Here is a 20356-nt window from a genome sequence, read left to right on the forward strand (position 1 = left end):
TCATTTCTGTTTGTGGTTCTGGCTGTCTCTTAGCAACCTGGAAGTTGGCTATTGTGTGTAGCAGCACACCAGCCTGTTGTTTCTTGTGGAAGTCAAGAGCCTGGTGGATGTGCAGCAGCATAGCTGCAGAGAGTTGGTAATTAGGGGAGGCTGGCTCTTGCCTCCTATATTTGTGTTGTCTGTCTCTCACTCCTTGCTGGTCATAGTTCCGGGTTGCAGCAGGAGCCCTTGTTTCTAGGTTCTAGTACTAGTTATGGAAATCTTTGGTTATTCTGCTACTGCACCCTGCAGTATTCCTGTGTCCAGTTTTGCGTCAGTTATGTAAGTATCAGCATCCAACTCAGTTATACCTGTGTCTAGCTCTGTGTCAGTTATGTAATTATTTAGCATCCATCTCAGTATTCCTGTGTCCAGCCCTATGTCAGTACATAATCATCAGCATCCTACTTATCTGTCTTGATTGCTTTTGTTATTTCTGCTTATAGTACTCCTTATCTTCTTGATATACAGTCTTGTGTTTCTTCAGTTATCTATCTCGCCTGCATACCCTCAGTACTCCCAATGCCAGTGGCCCTGTCTCTTCATTGTTTTGTCTAACTTCTTTCTTTAGTGTATTGTCTGTGCACGTACTTTATGTTTTCTCTTCTCCTCACCAGAAAGCTGGCCAGCTTTTTGGAGAGTTCTGTGTTTAAGTGTCCATTGTTTGTTTTCCAGTCCCTTGTCTTAGGCCAGGGCATAATTCAGACCTGATCGCAGCAGCAATTTTTTTTCTCTAATGGGCAAAACCATGTGCAGTGCGGGGGTGGGTGGGGGGGGGGGGATATAACATGTGCAGAGAGAGTTAGATTTGGGTGGGGTGTATTCAAATTTTAATCTAAATTGCAGTGTAAAAACAAAGCAGCCAGTATTAACCAGCACAGAAAATGTACCCATCCAAATCTAACTCTCTCTGCACGTTATATTGGCCCCACCTACACTGCACATGGGGGGGGGGGGGGGGGAGACAGGCTGAGAGAATATTTTGCTATTGCAATCAGGTCTGAATTAGGCCCTTAGAGCAGCTCCTATCCTCTTTTGGTCAACAAGGAAACTGCCGAACCTGTGACATCTGTTCTTTCAAACAACATTGAAATTGAAGTAGGATGTGAGATCTACAAGTAAAAGGAGATTACAGCTTACATTGTTAAAGTGTTTTAGTAAATATTTTTTATACTTATAGAAAGAATCAGATGCCATTTTACTACCTACTGTATCCCAGAACTCACGAATCCTGTGCATTCCAACTCAAATGTTAGGCAGGCCCTTGAAGATTCTGTAAAGAACACTTGCTATAAACTTAAAATAGGTTACAATTACTGAAGAGCTGTGTATATAGTAAAATAATTTCCAGTTGTTGTTCAGAGTTCTTTTTGCCAAATCTCAGTGAACTTGCACAGACACTGGTATTCTGTTTGCATACATCAGAAATAGTATGTTGAAGTCCCCTAGGAGCAATGCAAAGCAATTCAAAAGGAGTGATAGCACTGAAAAATGTGTCACCACATTTTAAATACAAATGCTTCATCCAGGGCCGGCTCTAGGCACGTTCGACATGTGCGGCCACGCAGGGTGCCACCTTCAATGGGGCGCGCCGATTTCTCACCACCATATTGGCTCACGGGTCCATCTCCAGCTCAAATTTCCCTATCTCTCCACCCCCTCCCCGTACACAGTGCCTCTCACTCCCCCCTCTCTCAGCAACAGCTAACACCCTCTGCACCCACCTTCTTCGGCTCTCAGCAGCAGCAGCAACTACCCACACTGCTCTCCCCACTCTGCGCCCCCTCCACTCCCTGTACACTGTGCTTCCCCCTCCCGTGGCTCTCCCCGCTCTGCACCAGCTGGCTCCCGGTGCTGGCTGTCACACTGCCGAGTCTCCTCCCGAAGACACCGGCAGTAACAGCACAGGATGTGCGGGGGATCCTCAGGCTGCTCTGGCTTGCTGTCTGCTAGTGTCTGCCCGGATCGCCCCACTCTGTGGCTCCCCCTCCTCAGTTCTCCCCGTTCTGCAACCCCTGGTCCCCCACTGCGGCCCGGTATGGGATCGGGCTGACTCTAGTGGTTGCTGTACGGCTCCCCAGGACTGCTGACGCCAAGGCTCCTATTCTGTTTGTATCCCGGCCTGCCTGCGTGCTGCTGGGGGAAGACTTTGGTGTGCGCCGGTGAGTAGCACTACAATGACCGGGCATGTCTAGTTGGCTGTTTGGGAGGCATGTGTATCTAGCACTGTTTGGAGGGCATATGTATCTGGCATTGTTTGGGGGGTATATGTATCTGTCAATATTTGGGGGACATATGTATCTGGCACTCTTTGGGGGGCATGTGTATCTGGCACTGTGGGGCATATAATGTGTATCTGGCACTGTGGGTCATATAATGTGTATCTGGCACTGTGGGGCATATAATGTGTATCTGGCACTGTGGGGGCATATAATGTGTATCTTGGCACTGCTGGGGGCATATGTGTATCTGGCACTGCACTTCTGGGGGCATATATGTATCTGGCACTGTTTGGGGGGCATGTGTATCTGGCACTGTGGGGCATATAATGTGTATCTGGCACTGTGGGTCATATAATGTGTATCTGGCACTGTGGGGCATATAATGTGTATCTGGCACTGTGGGGGCATATAATGTGTATCTTGGCACTGCTGGGGGCATATGTGTATCTGGCACTGCACTTCTGCGGGCATATATGTATCTGGCACTGTGGGGGCATAAAATGGTTATCTGGCACTGTGGGGCATATGTATCTGGCACTGTTTGGGGGGCATATGTATCTGTCACTGTTTGGGGGGCATGTGTATCTGGCACTGTTTGGGGGGCATGTTTATCTGGCACTGTTTGGGGGGCATATGTATCTGGCACTGTTTGGGGGGCATGTGTATCTGGCACTGTTTGGGAGGCATGTGTATCTGGCACTCTGGGGCATATAATGTGTATCTGGAACTGCTGGGGGCATATGTGTATCTGGCACTGCACTTCTGAGGGCATATATTTATCTGGCACTGTGGGGGCATATAATGTGTATCTGGCACTGTGGGGGCATATAATGTGTATCTGGCACTGCACTGCTGGAGGCATATGTGTATCTGGCACTGCTGGGGGCATATAATGTGTATTTGGCACTACTGGGGGTGAATGTGTATTTAGCACTACTGGGGGCGTATGTGTATCTGGCACTGCACTACTGGGATCATTATGTGTCTGACACTATACTGGAGACATTATGTGTAAGGAACACTACTGTGGGCATTATGTGTAAATCTGCTAATTGTGTGTGAAAATATATTTATTTATAGTTTGATTATATAAAGTTGCGAGGCCACGCCCACTTTTCCAGGAGCGCGCATGCATGGTGGGGGGAGCAGGGGGCTTTGACATTTTCTCGCTCAGGGTGCTAGTAGCCCTGGAGTCGGCCCTGGCTTCACCTGTAAGTACTGTAGTTCCAAAGCTCCCTATCTGTTAGGCCTAGTTTCTCCTGTAAGGTAGGTAAAGAACACACTGCGCCATTCTCCACCAACTGACCAAGGTGAAGCATGCCCAAGTTGTACCAATGTGGAAATAAATTTGGATTGTGGAAGAGAAATGTGAGGAACTGTGAAACAGGATCATTTATACCCCTTTTCCACCTACGAGCATGGGTTCAGCCGGGAGCCTGACACGGGAGCTGCCCGGCTGCGACCCGTTCTTAACCCCTTTCCCATCAGCAGTCACCAACCCGGCATATTGCCGGGTTGGTGATGCTGCTAGTGACACGGCAGGGGCGGCGCTGGGAGATCACATGATCTCCCAGCGCCGCCCTTCCATACATTGTAAAAGGGAGCCGTGTCGCATCGACACGGCTCCCGTTTACACTACAACCCTACCCGGATCATTCCCGTGTCCTACCCAGGTAGATAGCCGGGTAGGATTCACGGGTCACTTGATCCGGGTTTTTGCGGGGGGACCCTTTTCCACTTGCAAAAAACATGGGTAAATGCGCGCCCCCGTGCATTTACCCGTGTTTTTATGAGCTAGTGGAAAAGGGGTATAAGTGTTCATGCTAGGCTGTTTTAGCAGATTTGCTAGAACAGCCGCCCGCTTCCTGCCCTGCCAGCGTGTAAAGATGGCGTGCGCATGCGCGCGGCATCCATTCACGCTGTGAGAGAGAGCTTGGGGGAAGCCCAGCACCTCCGTAGGTGCTGGGCACGCCTACAACAGTGATGCCGCCAGCCGCCCACGCCCCCTGTTTTATCGTCTGTGGGCTGAACGGCCCACTTTTATTATGTAAAATGATCACGCCCCCTATTTTGCGTGGCCACGCCCCTTTTCCGGTGCGCAGGGCAAAGCCGCACGTGCGCATGCTTGTGCCCCCCACAGTCCAGTGCCCTGCCCTTCCAAAATCCTAGCGTGAACACTATCATTGGATGGGACATGGGCAGTAGGACTGACAGTGGTGTCGAGGGGGAAGGGAGTGGGTACTAATTACCCTGGCCCAGGCCTGATGGAATAGCATGGTGTGGCTGGTTATCGACGCCATAGACCCCCATTCTGGCAGCAGGAGCTCTTCTCAGCCCACCCTGTGCTGCTGTGTGCTGGTAGCAGTGTCCTCTGCTTGTGTGAGTGTAAGGTTCGTGTGCCCCCTCCAGGATTTGCTCATGGCTGAGGGGATCACTGTGCCCCCCTGTCCAGTGCCTATGTGCTGTATTAAATATTTTTTCTAAGGGGGCACGTCCACACCTCCCAGAATTAGGCCACACTCCCAAAAAGTACCTGGACCCGGCCAGACTCTCGATTGCCCTGAGGACTAAGGTGGCCAATCCCGGGATTGGGATCAGCGGGATCCTGGGATTTAGGGCAAAAATTGGCCGGGATTCAATCCTGGGATTGGAAGCTCCAATCCCGGGGATTGAGAGATCACTTAGCCCTTTGAGTTTATAAAGCTGGGCAGTCTTGAGAATCCTCAGGATGCTGACCGGCAACCCTTTGTGCAGCGTGACGTGCAGTCACAGGTCACGCTGCTCAGTCTTCCGCCACCTGCCGCCGAGCCCAAAGGATGTGGCCCACCCTTCTGCCCCCATTGTATGTTGAGTTATGTGTGCGTGGCGGGAGGGGCGGGGCGGGGCGAGAGAGGTGGAGACATAGGGAATAACCGGGATTGACTATTTTTCAATCCTGATACCCGGGATTGAAAAAATGGCCCAGGATTGGCCACCCTACTGAGGACTGATACCCATGAAGCGACTTTTATAGGGTTTTTGACGAAACTAGTTTAAGAAATTAGGGAGTTGATAATTAGAGGGGATGTATTTTCCCTATAAAGGATATGTTTGCTTGGGGTGTTAAAAATCCTAGATTCAAACCCCCTAATGGATCTGTGAAGTCAATTAAAGAAAGAGGGCGGGATATGTATAGGTAGTGTTTGCAATCAATCAAGTATTTTACGACGAGTGCTCATTTTTTTTATATTATGGCCTATAATGACCTCCATTGTGCAAGTTCTTTTTTATTTTACGGATGGGCCAAAACCACATCCTCATTATCTCATATGAAAAATAATCCCAGGAATTTAATTCAAGAGATGTGCCACACAACTGGACTAATTTGTTATAATGGCTAATGGGTTAATGATATTCAATAGTACAGATTAATTAATTTTCAAATTCAATAATAATGCAAAACTCCAAAACACTATGTAAAGACAGGGAAGGGACACTGTAGTTTTGATAACTATAGCCAAGAGAGCGTCTGCATAAAGTGCATGAGTCTCAACCAATGTTGGAGCTTTTTGTAATCGCCTTAACCAAGGCCTCCATACAAAGGGCCTAATTCAGGTTGGATCGCAAAAATGCGATCCAACCGCAAAAACTACAAAAAATATGCAGGCGCGTGTGCAGCGTCCATCCTGCACATGCACCCGCATTTTCTGCAGGGGGGCCACAGAAAATGTTATTGCCTGTCAATCAGGCAGAGGCGGACGCGAGGTGGTCGCTGGGGTGAATATTTAGTACAAGTATTCTGTGATATACTTCCAGTATCTACTGTGCATTGTTATATCTATACTCATACATAGTAATATGTAAAGTACTAGTCCAGTGCTGTTTTATTGTTTATACGTAATAACTTCTGCATTGTACATGTGACCAGTGGCGTCACTAGGGTTGGTGTCTCCCGGTGTGGTAACTGATGGTGTCACCCCTCCATGGACCATACCGCGCGTGCTCACAAAGTAAGATGCAATCGCATCCAACTTATGCGAACACCTCTGCCTGATTTGACAGGCAGAGGAGTCCACGGGGCGGCGACACAGCATTGTGGGCTTATCGACTCAGCATTGCGGGGGAATGTCGTCATAAATGGAGATGGGTTCGGGGCGGCCGTGTGACGTCACACGCAGACTGCAGAGATAGCAGTTGCAGTTTTGTTATTTTGGCAAAACTACAACTGAAGCTTAATAAGGCAACTAAGTCAGTATACAAATACACACGGAGAAACATCGGGAGCGAAAAACTGCTGCTTTGATATTTTTGGGGGGCTATCCAATTAGGTCACCTGAAGTACCAAAAGTAAATTTTCTCCCAAAAACACACAGGTTCAGTGAAACCTGTGTGTTTTCAACAACCCTGCTTTCGGACAAAAACTGAGCTGTTTTCAGGGATTTTGGTTCGCCTGCCTGAGGCAGGTGAAACGAATCCCCAATAAACTGCGGCTCGTGACGGCTTATTGGGGTTTATTGAATAGCCCCCAGCAACGCAAATACCTGTGGTCAATGATCGCAGGTACTTCAATACTGGCCTTACTTGCATTCCCCCAATTAAGGAAAAATAAATAAAAAATAACAATATATATATATATATATATATATATATTCCACATGCGCGGCACTCTTGGGCCTGGCGACTAAATAAACATCTTTTAACAAAGGCAACATTTCTGCGCCCTTTAATGTGTGGCACTTTTGTCAGGTCAGCTGGGAGAGCTGGATCATGCTGTTTTGTCATATTGGGAGAGCTGGATCATACATATGTATACAGTGGCGTAAGTTCATCCTGATCGCCCGGAGGCAAGATGGCGTTTGGTGCCCCCTCCTCCCACCAAGTAGTCAGGTGCCATATGGTGGGCGGTACTGGTGGTGTTCTCTGGGGCGTTTTTTATAGCCCTAAGTGGGGTGAATTTTGTGGAGACTGAATAGAGCTGGGTAAAGACCCCCACAGGACCCTAGGACATATACCAACTCTGAGCGCCATATAAATGTATATATAAATACATACACATACAGCTCTCCCCGCTCACACAGATTCCCCCACAGTATAGCTATCGCCACTTGCACAAATCTATACGTACACCACAGGGGGGAGATGCTCCGGACATTCCCCCGTCCGCCGCATTATGGTTGGTCTACCCCCTCACCCAGGACATAGTCTGCTTACCTGGGCGGCCCAGATGAGCAGTCATATGTCCAGAGCAAGGGGTGTGTGTAGGTAGTCTGATACCCAGCGGAGGGTGGAAGTCTGAAGCAGTACCCCTGTGTCGGCGTCTGCACACGCCTATGATTTTGTGTGTATATATATATATATATATATATATAAAACACACACACACACACACACACACACACACACACACTGGCCGTCCCACCCACAAGAACCCCCCTCCCATAGCTTTCACTTAATTTAATGCTATTCTTTCGAGTATTTTTTTTATTGATATTATGCAAAAACAACATAACAGCTTAATGTATATATATATATATATATATATATAATAGAAACGAATAGCAATGCTTGCAGGCATCAACAACTGGCAATAAACTGTATAAGAACAGGTAAATCTGGACTGTAATATCAACAATGCTATTCTTCATTGTTTCATAACGCAGTACCTGTTCTGCTGCTGCTCCCCCTGCCACATACAGCCGCGTCAGCCTCCTCTCATCCCGCACGCCACACTGTCTGCCGGCCGGCTCCTCAGTAGGCTCTGGGTTGCGGTCGTATATTACTGACGTCCGCGACCAGGGCCATCAGACAGCCACCTCAGCCTCCTCTCATCCCACATGCCGCACTATCTGCCAGCAGGCACCTCAGAAGCCTCTGGGTCGCGGTCAGCTGTTACTGATGTGAGCGACCATAGTCCGCAAAAAAGGTCACCGGGTCGCAAAGGATGAGCACCCGCTCGGCGGCTACATACTTAAACTGCAGGAACAGAAGGGCACGGAACGGGGGACAACGGAGGTAGTGCCCCCTTCAGGGCTGGAGCCCGGCGGCAACAGACTCCGTTGCCTCCGGTAGTTCCACCCCTGTATGTATATATATATATATATATATATATATATATATGTTATTAAGTGTGCGCCATGGTCTGGAAAAGGGGGCATGGACGCTGAAAAGGGGGAGTGCCTTTAAGTGTAGTGTACCACACCATATACCCCTTATACACATTGTGCACCACAATAGTAAGACCCCTTATACTATCTAGTACTGGTGCTCCTTACACATTATGCCACATGGAATGAGCCAAAATTCACATTATGCCACATGGAATGAGCCAAAATTACCACAGAATGAGCCAAAATTCACATTATGCCACATGGAATGAGCCATAATTCACATGGAATGAGCCAAAATTCACATTATGCCACATGGAATGAGCCAAAATTCTCATTTTTCCACATAGTATGAATGAGCCAAATTCACATTATGCCACACGGAATGAGCAAAATTCACATTATGCCACACGGAATGAGCCAAATTCACATTATGCCAGACGGAATGAGCCAAAATTGACATTATGCCACACGGAATGAGCCAAAATTCACATTGAGCCGCAATTCAGGGACAGGGAGAGTGACAGAAGGGACAGGGAGATGGACAGCAGGGGCATAGGGACAGTGACAACAGGGACAGGGAGAGTGACAACAGGGACATAGGGACAGGGAGATTGACAGCAGGGACAGAGGGACAGTGACAGCAGGGTCATAGGGACAGTGAGTGTGACAGAGGGGCATAGGGACAGGGAGAGTGACAGAGAGAGGGACAGCAACGACATACAGAAGGGAGAAAGAAAGGCAGCAGTGTAAAATTACCTAATCAGCAGCGGCGGTGTGGAGGAGGCTGTGATTGGCAGTGTGGAGGATGAGGAGGTTGTGGTCAGCAGCGATGCAGAGTTGGCTGTGGTCGGTGGAGGATGAGGAGGCTGTGGTCAGAAGTGCGGAGGCTGCGGGCGGTGGTGCGAAGGAGACAGCAGGCAGCGCCCTTTGGCGCGGCTCTGGTCCGTCTATGACCGCCACTATATCAAATCTGCCACGGACCGACAGCCAATCAGGAGCGCCCGCTCCTGATTGGCTACCAGTCACAATAGCGCTGAATTTGAAATGCGGCAGGGGGGTCTCAGTCAGAGCTCGAAGTAGTGGTATGCCATACCAGTGTATACCGGCCCACTTTGAGCAGTGTGTATATATATATATATATATATATATATATAGTCGAGTGCTGTCCACTGCAGTGTGCAGTGTTACCAGAGAGGGAGGAACTGGCTGTACTGCAGTGGAGTGACTGTGCGGACCTCATTGTCTTCTACTTCCCTGACTGGCTCCCTCATACCCACCAATAATTAACCCCTGCATCATCAATTACATTTACTGTATATTAATTAAGCTGATGGATCTAATCAAAAGAACTCATTCCTAACCTCAAATAAAATCATTAAACAATTCATCTTATCTAAATGACATTAATCCCCATCACCCTTATAACAAAACCCACGTAGCTTGCCTTTCCCCTTATGCTTATTAACTATCTGAACTGTGAGAATCCCACCCTCCACCCCAGTTCCACTTAAACAGAACCACTGGGTAAGAGGTGGGGAGCCCCTGCACAGGCACAGGTGACTGGTTCCCTTCTTGAATTGGGGGAGGTGTGAGATAACCATTTACAATCATTCCTGTTCCGATGTCCCTGTAGTCGATCATGATGGACAGGGTCAGGCCGTCAGGGTAAAGGTTTACATGGGTGGTGGAGGTGGAAAGGGAGCCCATGTGCTACAGCTGAAGATGTAGAGGAGGGAGCAGAGTCCAGGTGCCCTCGTAGCGCAGGCTTCATTACAGCACATGACATGTCAGTCATGTGACTGTCAGTGCTCCTGTGTCCAGCCTGAATCGAACAAGGAAGCAGAGACAAAGTGCAGCGCTAGGGATGGCTGTTGCTGGTAAGACCTGCAACTGCCAGTATCACGTACAGACATCCTTGAGTGTGGGTGCCGCTGCGGATGTGGATGAGATGGGGGGTGCAGCTATTTTTGGTGTCACCCCATTGAAGGGAGACACCTGGGTGCGGGCCGCACCCCCAGCACCCCCCTAATGACGCCACTGCATGTGACTGTGTGTCTGGAGCTGTTGTGTGGATTCCATTCTTGTGTATTACACTACTCGCTATCACTATATTCTGTACCCTGGGAGGCTAGGTGCGTCAGAGTCTCATATATATATAGTAATACACAGGGTATACTACTTTGTATTTTTCTCTGTGTGTTTCAGTCACCTCATACCGCTAAAATCCTCTGTTTGTGCTCGGTATTTGTCACATAACACGGAGTTATTTGCAGGTATTATATTTGTCTGGCTATATTGTACTGTCATGCTCTAAGGCAGGGATGGGGAACCTTCGGCCCTCCAGTTGTTGTTGAACTACACATCCCAGCCTGCCCTGCAACACTTTTAGCATGGCCAAACAGCAAAACTGTAGCAAGGCATGCCGGTATGTGTAGTTCAACAACAGCTGGAGGGCCGAAGGTTCCCCATCCCTCCTCTAAGGCTACATTCCTTATAATTAGTGATGAGCGGGTTTGGTTCCTCGAGATCCGAACCCTCCCGAACTTCACCCATTTTACACGGTTCCGAGGCAGCCTCGGATCTTTCCGCCTTGCTCGGTTTACCCGAGCGCGCCCGAACGTCATCATCCCGCTGTCGGATTCTCGCGAGATTCGTATTCTATATAAGGAGCCGCGCGTCGCCGCCATTTTCACTCGTGCTTTGGAGATGATAGCGAGAGGACGTGTGCAGCGTTCTCTCAGTTTCTGTGTTCAGTGTGCTGCAAATATCTGCTCAGTGTGCTGCAAATATCTGTGCTCAGTGTGCTTGCAAATATCTGTGCTCAGTGTGCTGAAAATATCTACGTTCTCTGCCTGAAAAACGCTCCATATCTGTGCTGCATTGTAGTATATAGTAGGAGGACAGTGCAGAATGTTGCTGTGACCACCAGTATATATATAGCAGTACGGTACAGTAGTCCACTGCTCTACCTACCTCTGTGTCATAAAGTATACTATGCATCCATACCTGTGCTGCATTTTAGTTGTGCGCAGTATATAGTAGGAGGACAGTGCAGAATGTTGCTGTGACCACCAGTATATATATAGCAGTACGGTACAGTAGTCCACTGCTCTACCTCTGTGTCGTTAAGTATACTATGCATCCATACCTGTGCTGCATTTTAGTTGTGCACAGTATATAGTAGGAGGGGACAGTGCAGAATGTTGCTGTGACCACCAGTATATATATAGCAGTACGGTACAGTAGTCCACTGCTCTACCTCTGTGTCGTCAAGTATACTATGCATCCATACCTGTGCTGCATTTTAGTTGTGCGCAGTATATAGTAGGAGGGGGCAGTGCAGAATGTTGCTGTGACCACCAGTATATATATAGCAGTACGGTACAGTAGTCCACTGCTCTACCTCTGTGTCATCAAGTATACTATGCATCCATACCTGTGCTGCATTTTAGTTGTGTGCAGTATATAGTAGGAGGGGACAGTGCAGAATGTTGCTGTGACCACCAGTATATATATAGCAGTACGGTACAGTAGTCCACTGCTGTACCTCTGTGTCATCAAGTATACTATGCATCCATACCTGTGCTGTATTTTAGTTGTGCGCAGTATATAGTAGGAGGGGACAGTGCAGAATGTTGCTGTGACCACCAGTATATATATAGCAGTATGGTACAGTAGTCCACTGCTCTACCTCTGTGTCGTCAAGTATACTATGCATCCATACCTGTGCTGCATTTTTGTTGTGCACAGTATATAGTAGGAGGGGACAGTGCAGAATGTTGCTGTGACCACCAGTATATATATAGCAGTACGGTACAGTAGTCCACTGCTCTACCTCTGTGTCGTCAAGTATACTATGCATCCATACCTGTGCTGCATTTTAGTTGTGTGCAGTATATAGTAGGAAGGGACAGTGCAGAATGTTGCTGTGACCACCAGTATATATATAGCAGTACGGTACAGTAATCCACTGCTCTACCTCTGTGTCGTCAAGTATACTATGCATCCATACCTGTGCTGCATTTTAGTTGTGCGCAGTATATAGTAGGAGGGGACAGTGCAGAATGTTGCTGTGACCACCAGTATATATATAGCAGTACGGTACAGTAGTCCACTGCTCTACCTCTGTGTCGTCAAGTATACTATGCATCCATACCTGTGCTGCATTTTAGTTGTGTGCAGTATATAGTCGGAAGGGACAGTGCAGAATGTTGCTGTGACCACCAGTATATATATAGCAGTACGGTACAGTAGTCCATTGCTCTACCTCTGTGTCATCAAGTATACTACAAAAGTTCAGTAAAATGACCCAAAAAGCAAAATTAAAAACATCTGATGAGAAGCGTAAACTTGCCAATATGTCATTTACGACACGGAGTGGCAAGGAACGGCTGAGGCCCTGGCCTATGTTCATGGCTAGTTGTTCAGATTCACATGATGATGGAAGCACTCATCCTCTCGCTAGAAAACTGCAGTGCCACTCCTAGATGGGCCAGGTGTTTGTGTCGGCCACTTGGGTCGCTTAGCTTAGTCACACAGCTACCTCATTGCACCTCTTTTTTTCTTTGCATCATATGCTGTTTGGGGACTATTTTTTAAATCTGCCATCCTGTCTGACACTGCAGTGCCACTCCTAGATGGGCCTGGTGTTTGTGTCGGCCACTTGGGTCGCTTAGCTTAGTCACACAGCTACCTCATTGCACCTCTTTTTTTCTTTGCATCATGTGCGATTTGGGGACTATTTTTTAAATCTGCCATCCTGTCTGACACTGCAGTGCCACTCCTAGATGGGCCAGGTGTTTGTGTCGGCCACTTGGGTCGCTTAGCTTAGTCACACAGCTACCTCATTGCACCTCTTTTTTTCTTTGCATCATGTGCGGTTTGGGGACTATTTTTTAAATCTGCCATCCTGTCTGACACTGCAGTGCCACTCCTAGATGGGCCTGGTGTTTGTGTCGGCCACTTGGGTCGCTTAGCTTAGTCACACAGCTACCTCATTGCACATCTTTTTTTCTTTGCATCATGTGCTGTTTGGGGACTATTTTTTAATTCTGCCATCCTGTCTGACACTGCAGTGCCACTCCTAGATTGGCCAGGTGTTTGTGTCGGCCACTTGGGTCGCTTAACTTAGCCATCCAGCGACCTCGGTGCAAATTTTAGGACTAAAAATAATATTGTGAGGTGTGAGGTGTTCAGAATAGACTGGAAATTAGTGGAAATTATGGTTATTGAGGTTAATAATACTATGGGATCAAAATGACCCCCAAATTTTATGATTTAAGCTGTTTTTGAGGGGTTTTTGTAAAAAAACACCCAAATCCAAAACACACCCGAATCCGACAAAAAATTTTCAGGGAGATTTTGCCTAAACGCGTCCGAATCCAAAACACGGCCGTGGAACCGAATCCAAAGCCAAAACACAAAACCCGAAAAATTTCCGGTGCACATCACTACTTATAATGTCTGCTACACAGGGTGGGAAATCCGCGGACGCACTGGCATCATGCAGTGCTTGCAGCACGGATTTACCTGAGGGGGGAGTTTTAGCTACTGGTACAGACACTGTGTGTCATACATCTCCCAGCCTGCCCGCAGCACCTGTGGCTACTCAGGAACCACCCTGGGAAGCATTTTCAGATATGCTATCTACACTGGTATCGCATCTCATGCCCCCTGTGGGCCCTCCTGTGCGATTACAGCCACATATTGTCCCTGTCGTGAACCCATGGGCAGATTCAATCAGGTGCAAAAATTTAAATATAGATTTGCACCTGGCGCTGTCACTCACCAAAGTGAATGCAGATGAACTCTGAGGGATGATCCCAACCCCTCCAAAAATGAATATGCAAACAAAATGAGACAGCGCAAAAATTATATTAATCTTTGATTGCTCAACCTACCCCTCGCCCCTCGAAAGGGGCCAAGGGGTCCTCCAAGTGGGCCATTTCTTCCTCCCAATCCACTAATAGTTCGGATAATTCTTCTGATGAAGATGGGGAATATACTGATCCGTCAGACACTGATACAGTTGCTTCTGATATGGATTCTATAACACAGGTTGATGTTCCTGACCTAGTGGAGGATATTAAGCTGATGCTCCAAATGGAGCATGACGCAGAACCCACTTCTACATCTAAGAAACCTGATATATTCAAACGTCAGCAGGTTGCTAAGGTAGTCTTACCACACTCTAACCATTTAATTGACATACGTCAGGAATCCTGGGCATCTCCAGGAAAAAAGTTTTCCCTGTTCAAGAAGATGCTAGCTCGTTACCCTATCCCTGCGGAGTTGAGTAACAAATGGGAGACTCCACCACCGGTTGACTCTCATGTCGCCCGCCTTGTGGTGTCCTCAACTCTGCCTGTCACCTCGCTGAAGGAACTGACGCATAAGCGTGTGGAGGGTTGCCTGAAGTCTATTTACACCCTTACCAGTGCTGTGCATAGACCCACTATGGCAGCCTCTTGGGCTGCAAAAAGAATAGAAGCTTGGGTTCAGGCAATTGAAGATGCGCTGCCCCAGGATTTTCCTGTCACTGCCAGACAATATCTGTCTTACAAATCCACAGCCTCCCATTATATTCAGGAGGTGGCCTCTTATGCAGGAGTAATGGCAGCCAAGGCATCTACTACGTCTATCCTGGCTCGTCGAATTATGTGGTTGAGGTCCTGGAAGGTGGACCTGGACTCCAAAAAGACCTTGGAGGTGCTTCCTTTTAAGGGAGACATCCTATTTGGGGAGGATCTGAACAAGATTGTAACTGACTTGACTACAGCCAAGACTGCGTGTCTCCCAAATACTAATCCTTCTGCACCAAAGGCTAAAATCACCACCTTTCATTCCTTTTGACCTCCAGGGAAAGCAAATGGTCAAGCAAATCCATGACAGGCTTGTGCTTCCCAAGCCACTAAGCCTAAATCTAATCAATCCTGGGCCGCCCATCAGCTGCTTCAAAACAAGACAAGCCTGCTGCATGACGGGGCGGGTCTCCTCCTGGGGGGCCCCAGGGTGGGAGGCCAACTTCTGCAGTTCACCCAGGCCTGGTTAAAGACCACTTCAGACGCCTGGGTGCGGGAAGTTGTCTCTCACGGGTACGTGATCTCTTTCAAGAGATGTCCCCTTCGCCAGTTCTGTTCAGCAATAATCCCCTCGGATCCACTGAAAGAGCAAGCTCTACACCTGGTTGTACATTACCTCCTGGAAACAGGAGTGGTAGTACCAGTACCTCTCTCCCAGAGAGGCAGGGGTTACTATTCGACCCTGTTTCTTGTTCCGAAACCAAATAGGTCTTTCCGGCCTATCCTCAACCTCAAAGCATTGAACAAGTTTGTGAGAGTGTCTAAATTCCGTATGGAAACCCTGCTCTCTGTTGTGCTGGCCATGGAACTTGAGGACTATATGTTATCCCTGGACATACAGGATGCTTATCTGCACATACCTATTGCCATTTTGCATCAGCAATATGTGCAGTTTGCTATTGGCAACCTTCATTTTCAATTCCAGGTTCTGCCTTTTGTACTGGCCACGGCACCTCGGATTTTCACCAAGGTCATGGCAGTGATGACGGCTTTCCTCCGTCGTCAGGGAAATAGAATCCTGCCGTATCTGGATGACTTGCTGATCCTGGTGAACTCCCAAGATGTTCTCCTCTGTCAACTGAAGTTGTCGGTCCAATTCCTACAAGCCCACGGTTGGCTCATCAATTGGAAGAAGTCCTCGCTGGTCCCTGCTCGGAGCATGGTGCACCTGGGGGCGCTGCTGGACACACACAGCCAAATACTGTTTCTGTCTCCTGAGTAGGTCCTGAGACTTCAGGACAAGATCGGATACTTCCTCTCTCGCCAGAGAGTGCTGGTACACTTGGCGATGCAAGTTCTAGGCCTCATGGTGTCGGCTTTCAACATGGTAGAGTATGCTCAATTTCATTCCCGCCCTCTGCAGAGCTTAATCCTTTCCAAGTGGGATGGCCTGCCTCATCGGATCAGGTCTAAAATGATCTCCTTGACTCCAGAGGTCCGTCTGTCCCTGAGCTGGTGGCTACAGGACCAACAATTGAGCAGGGTCCGTCCCTTCTGGATCTCTAACTGGGTCCTCCTGACAACGGACGCCAGTCTGCGAGGTTGGGGCATGGTTTGTGGACCACTCTTTCCATGGTCAGTGGACCAGGGAGGAATCTCTCCTCCCGATAAACATTCTGGAATTGCGGGCAGTGTTCAATGCATTGACACTGGCCTTGCCTCTGGTACAGAACAGGCCTGTTCAAGTACAATCAGACAACGCCACCATGGTGGCGTACACAAATCATCAGGGCGGTACTCAAAGCTGCATGGCAATGATGCAAGTCTCAAAAATCCTCCGATGGGCGGAACGCCATCTGCCAGCCATATCGGCAGTGTTCATTCCAGGAGTCCTCAACTGGGATGCGGACTTCCTCAGTTGTCAGGACGTGCACGCCGGAGAGTGGAGTCTTCATCCAGAAGTCTTTCAACTTCTAGTGGACAAGTGGGTCCTACCAGATATAGACCTGATGGCGTCTCGACACAATCACAAGGTTCCGGTCTTCGGAGCAAGGACAAGGGATCCTCAAGCAGCGTTCGTGGATGCACTGGCAATTCCATGGAACTTTTGACTACCATACGTGTTCCCTCCAGTGTTACGTCTGCCATGGGTAATACGGAAGTTCAAGCAAGAAGGAGAAATACTACTTCTAGTCGCTCCAGCGTGGCCCAGATGGAATTTGTTCTCAAACCTGCAGGGTCTCTCGATACTTCCTCAACACCCAGACCTCCTCAATCAGGGCCCTTGTGTCTACCCGGACCTGGCCAGACTGGCTTTGACGGCGTGGCTCTTGAAGCTTCACTCCTGAGAGCAAAGGGATTCTCTGAGGCGGCCATTCAAACTATGTTAAAAGCCTGTAAAACAGCTTCAGCTCGGATTTAAGACAGGGTCTGGAATTCTTACTTCACCTGGTGTGCTGCTAAGAATTATGATGCATATACTTACAGAACTTCCAGGCTTCTGGCTTGTCTACAACAAGGCCTAGACTGGGACTTTCATCTGGCCTCCCTCAAGGTCCATATATCTGCCTTGTCGTGTGGTTTCAGAGAAAAATTGCATCTCTTTCTGACGTTCACACTTTCACTCAGTGTATTCTATGGATTCAACCTCTCTATGTCCCTCCTGTGGCTCCATGGGATCTGTCTGTTGTTATGAATGCCCTACAAGAGTCTCCATTTGAACCTCTTCAGCCTGTGGACCTTAAATGCCTTACGCTTAAGGTCATGTTTCTGCTGGCTATTGCCTCTGCTAGGAGGGTGTCGGACTTAGGCACTTTGTCCTGTCATCCACCCTTTCTGATTTTTCACTGTGACCGGGCAATTCTTCAAACTCGCCCAGGTTATTTGCCTAAGGTGGTATCATCTTTTCACTTTAACCAGAAGATTGTGGTTCCGGCCTTCATCTCTTCTGGTTTGTCCTCCAAAGAAAGATCTTTGGATGTGGTACGGGCTCTCCGTATTTATGTGTTAAGGACTGCCTCTATCAGGAGGTCAGTTTCCCTTTTTGTACTTTTTGTTTTCACAAATGTGGCTGGCCTGCGAATAAGCAGACCTTGGCCAGATGGATTAGAATGGTGATTGCACAAGCCTATGCGCAGGCTGGGCTCCCAGCTCCTGCTGCTATCAAAGTCCATATTATTCGGTCTGTTGGACCTTATAGGGCGACTCGCCGTGGAGCGTCTGCAGAGCAATTCTGCAAGGCGGCTACGTGGTCCTCAGTGAACACGTTAATCAGGTTCTTTGCCTTTGATACTTCCGCCTCCCAGGATGCTTCCTTTGGATGCCGGGTTCTTGTGCCTGCTACAGTGCATCCCCTCCCATGAGGAACTGCATTAGGACATCTCCGATGTTATTCCCTGTGGAATACCAGTGTACCCCGCTGCAGAAAAGGAGATTTATGGTAAGACTTACCATTGTTAAATCTCTTTCTGCGAGGTACACTGGATTCCACAGGGAGCCCACCCTGACGCACTTAGCTTCTTTGGGTTTGTATGACATTAGCCGCTAGTCCCTTCTCCTGTCGTGAGAATGTGGTGCTATGTGACTAACATCTATCGTCTCTCTTACCTGCTACTGCATTGGACTGGTTAACAAAACTGAGCTCCAGTGCCTGGAGGCGGGGCTATAGAGGAGGCGGTGCAGTGCATCCTGGGAACAGTCAAAGCTTTAGCCCGTTGGTGCCTCGGAGCAAGATCCAACTGTATACCCCCGATGTTATTCCCTGTGGAATCCAGTATACCTCGCAGAAAGAGATTTAACAATTGTAAGTCTACTATAAATCTCCTTATAGTGGTCATGGTGTGGACTAGAGAGGGGGATTTCCAGGCAACCGGAAACCCCCCCTGTGTTTGCCTATGACCATGTAAATATGAGTAGGTAATTAATTGGTGAAACTTATGCTGTGTATTCCTTTTTCTTTGTACAATTAAATTGTTTTGCTATATGCTACTAATTTTTGAACCTGCAGGCAAAGACAAACTAAAGGCCCCCATCCACTAGGGAGTTTTATCTCAGCAATGAGTTGGATTCAATTTTCCTGCAATCTGGCTGGGAGTTTCCTGGGAGCCCTGCGATTGCGATTTGATACTTGAGTGTATTTTTACATGTTATTTATCTTATTTAATAGGTTATTAAACCTATTTCTGTACAATTGAGATAAATATAACGTGCAGCACGTGTGATCTGCAATTGTGATGGGAGACACACAGGAACGCGCAATGCATCGCAATCACAGGAAAAGGGCATGCAATGTGACACTTTTCATGCTATCCGTCTCAAGAATTCATCTCAATTGCATAAAAACAGGCAATATCGCACTGGTGGATGGGGGCCTTTAGTTTAATAAGAAATGTCCTTTTCTGCTTGAATGAGCATATGCGAAGTTAGTGCCACCGCTTCTTAATAGTTAAATCAGTGTACATTGACAGACCATTCTGAGAAACCTAATGCTACAAGGAATTACACACATGCTATGCTCCTCCTCCACTGGATACTGTGCAGAACAGCACACAGCTCTGTTCTCTAGGATGTGAATTTTGAACAGACACAGAGTGATGCACAATTGTTGGAAAGGAACTAGGCAGCTGTTCACCAGGGAGATATCTGTCAAAATCTTAGGTAGAGAGAAAAGGTGAAAGTGAAGGAGAAAACCATAACCTCCAACACTGCCCATCTGAAAACCGTTACAAAATCGGAAAAGGTACGTGGTCACGTGTAAATGGGGTTGTGACTAAGCACAGAGCCAAATTAAGAGGGGGCCCTTAGGGTAAGTACCCCGGGCCCCCTTTTCTAAAAGGGCTCCCCTGCACCCGCACACAGATCGGACCTCCGATCTGCGGCACTGCGCTTCCGGTGGCTCTCCATAGGTTGCCATTGCAACCTAACAGCCGCGACGCCAGCGCCAAATAGAAGTGCAGGACAGCTGAGCGACAGCTCAGCTGTCAAATGGAGTGTAAACTAAAGGTGCAGTCTGCGGCTCAGTCATTGACTGGGCGCGCAGGATGCAGTGCAGGGAAGAAGTGTGGACTGTGTGCAGCCGCCAGCGGAGGGTGCGTGGGTGAATGAACGAGCTCTCACTCTCGTTCTCCTGTCACTTTCAGCCTGCCAGCAGCAGAAAAAAAAGTAAGCTGGCTGTATTGTTTTTTCCCCCAGTTTTTTCTGTTAAGCTGGAATGTTTGGTTCTGTTTTGTGATGGCTTGGTGTGTATGTGTAATGTGTGTTTGTGTGCGTGTTTATACATATATATGTACATATATGTGTGTGTGTGTCCAGTTAGGACGAAACGCGTTGGATGCTACTTGACCTTACTCATCCTCACAAGTTAAGATATTTATCTCCTCTCTTGTTTTTTAATGTATCTTGTGCTTTTTTATGTATATTTTTTCACTTTTTGTATTTTTTAAATTTCTAGTTATATACATATGTGAGCTCTTACAGTCGTTTTTACCCA

General features: G+C 47.9%; 1 protein-coding gene across 2 annotated transcripts in view; it reads right to left on the bottom strand.

The window, feature by feature from the left end:
* The window catches only part of RBFOX2 (RNA binding fox-1 homolog 2), a 1097056-nt gene that overhangs the window by 928881 nt on the left and 147819 nt on the right, over positions 1-20356 (bottom strand). The window lies entirely within an intron of this gene.

This window comes from Pseudophryne corroboree, chromosome 9 (genome assembly GCF_028390025.1).
Source record: "Pseudophryne corroboree isolate aPseCor3 chromosome 9, aPseCor3.hap2, whole genome shotgun sequence".
NCBI lineage: Eukaryota > Metazoa > Chordata > Amphibia > Anura > Myobatrachidae > Pseudophryne > Pseudophryne corroboree.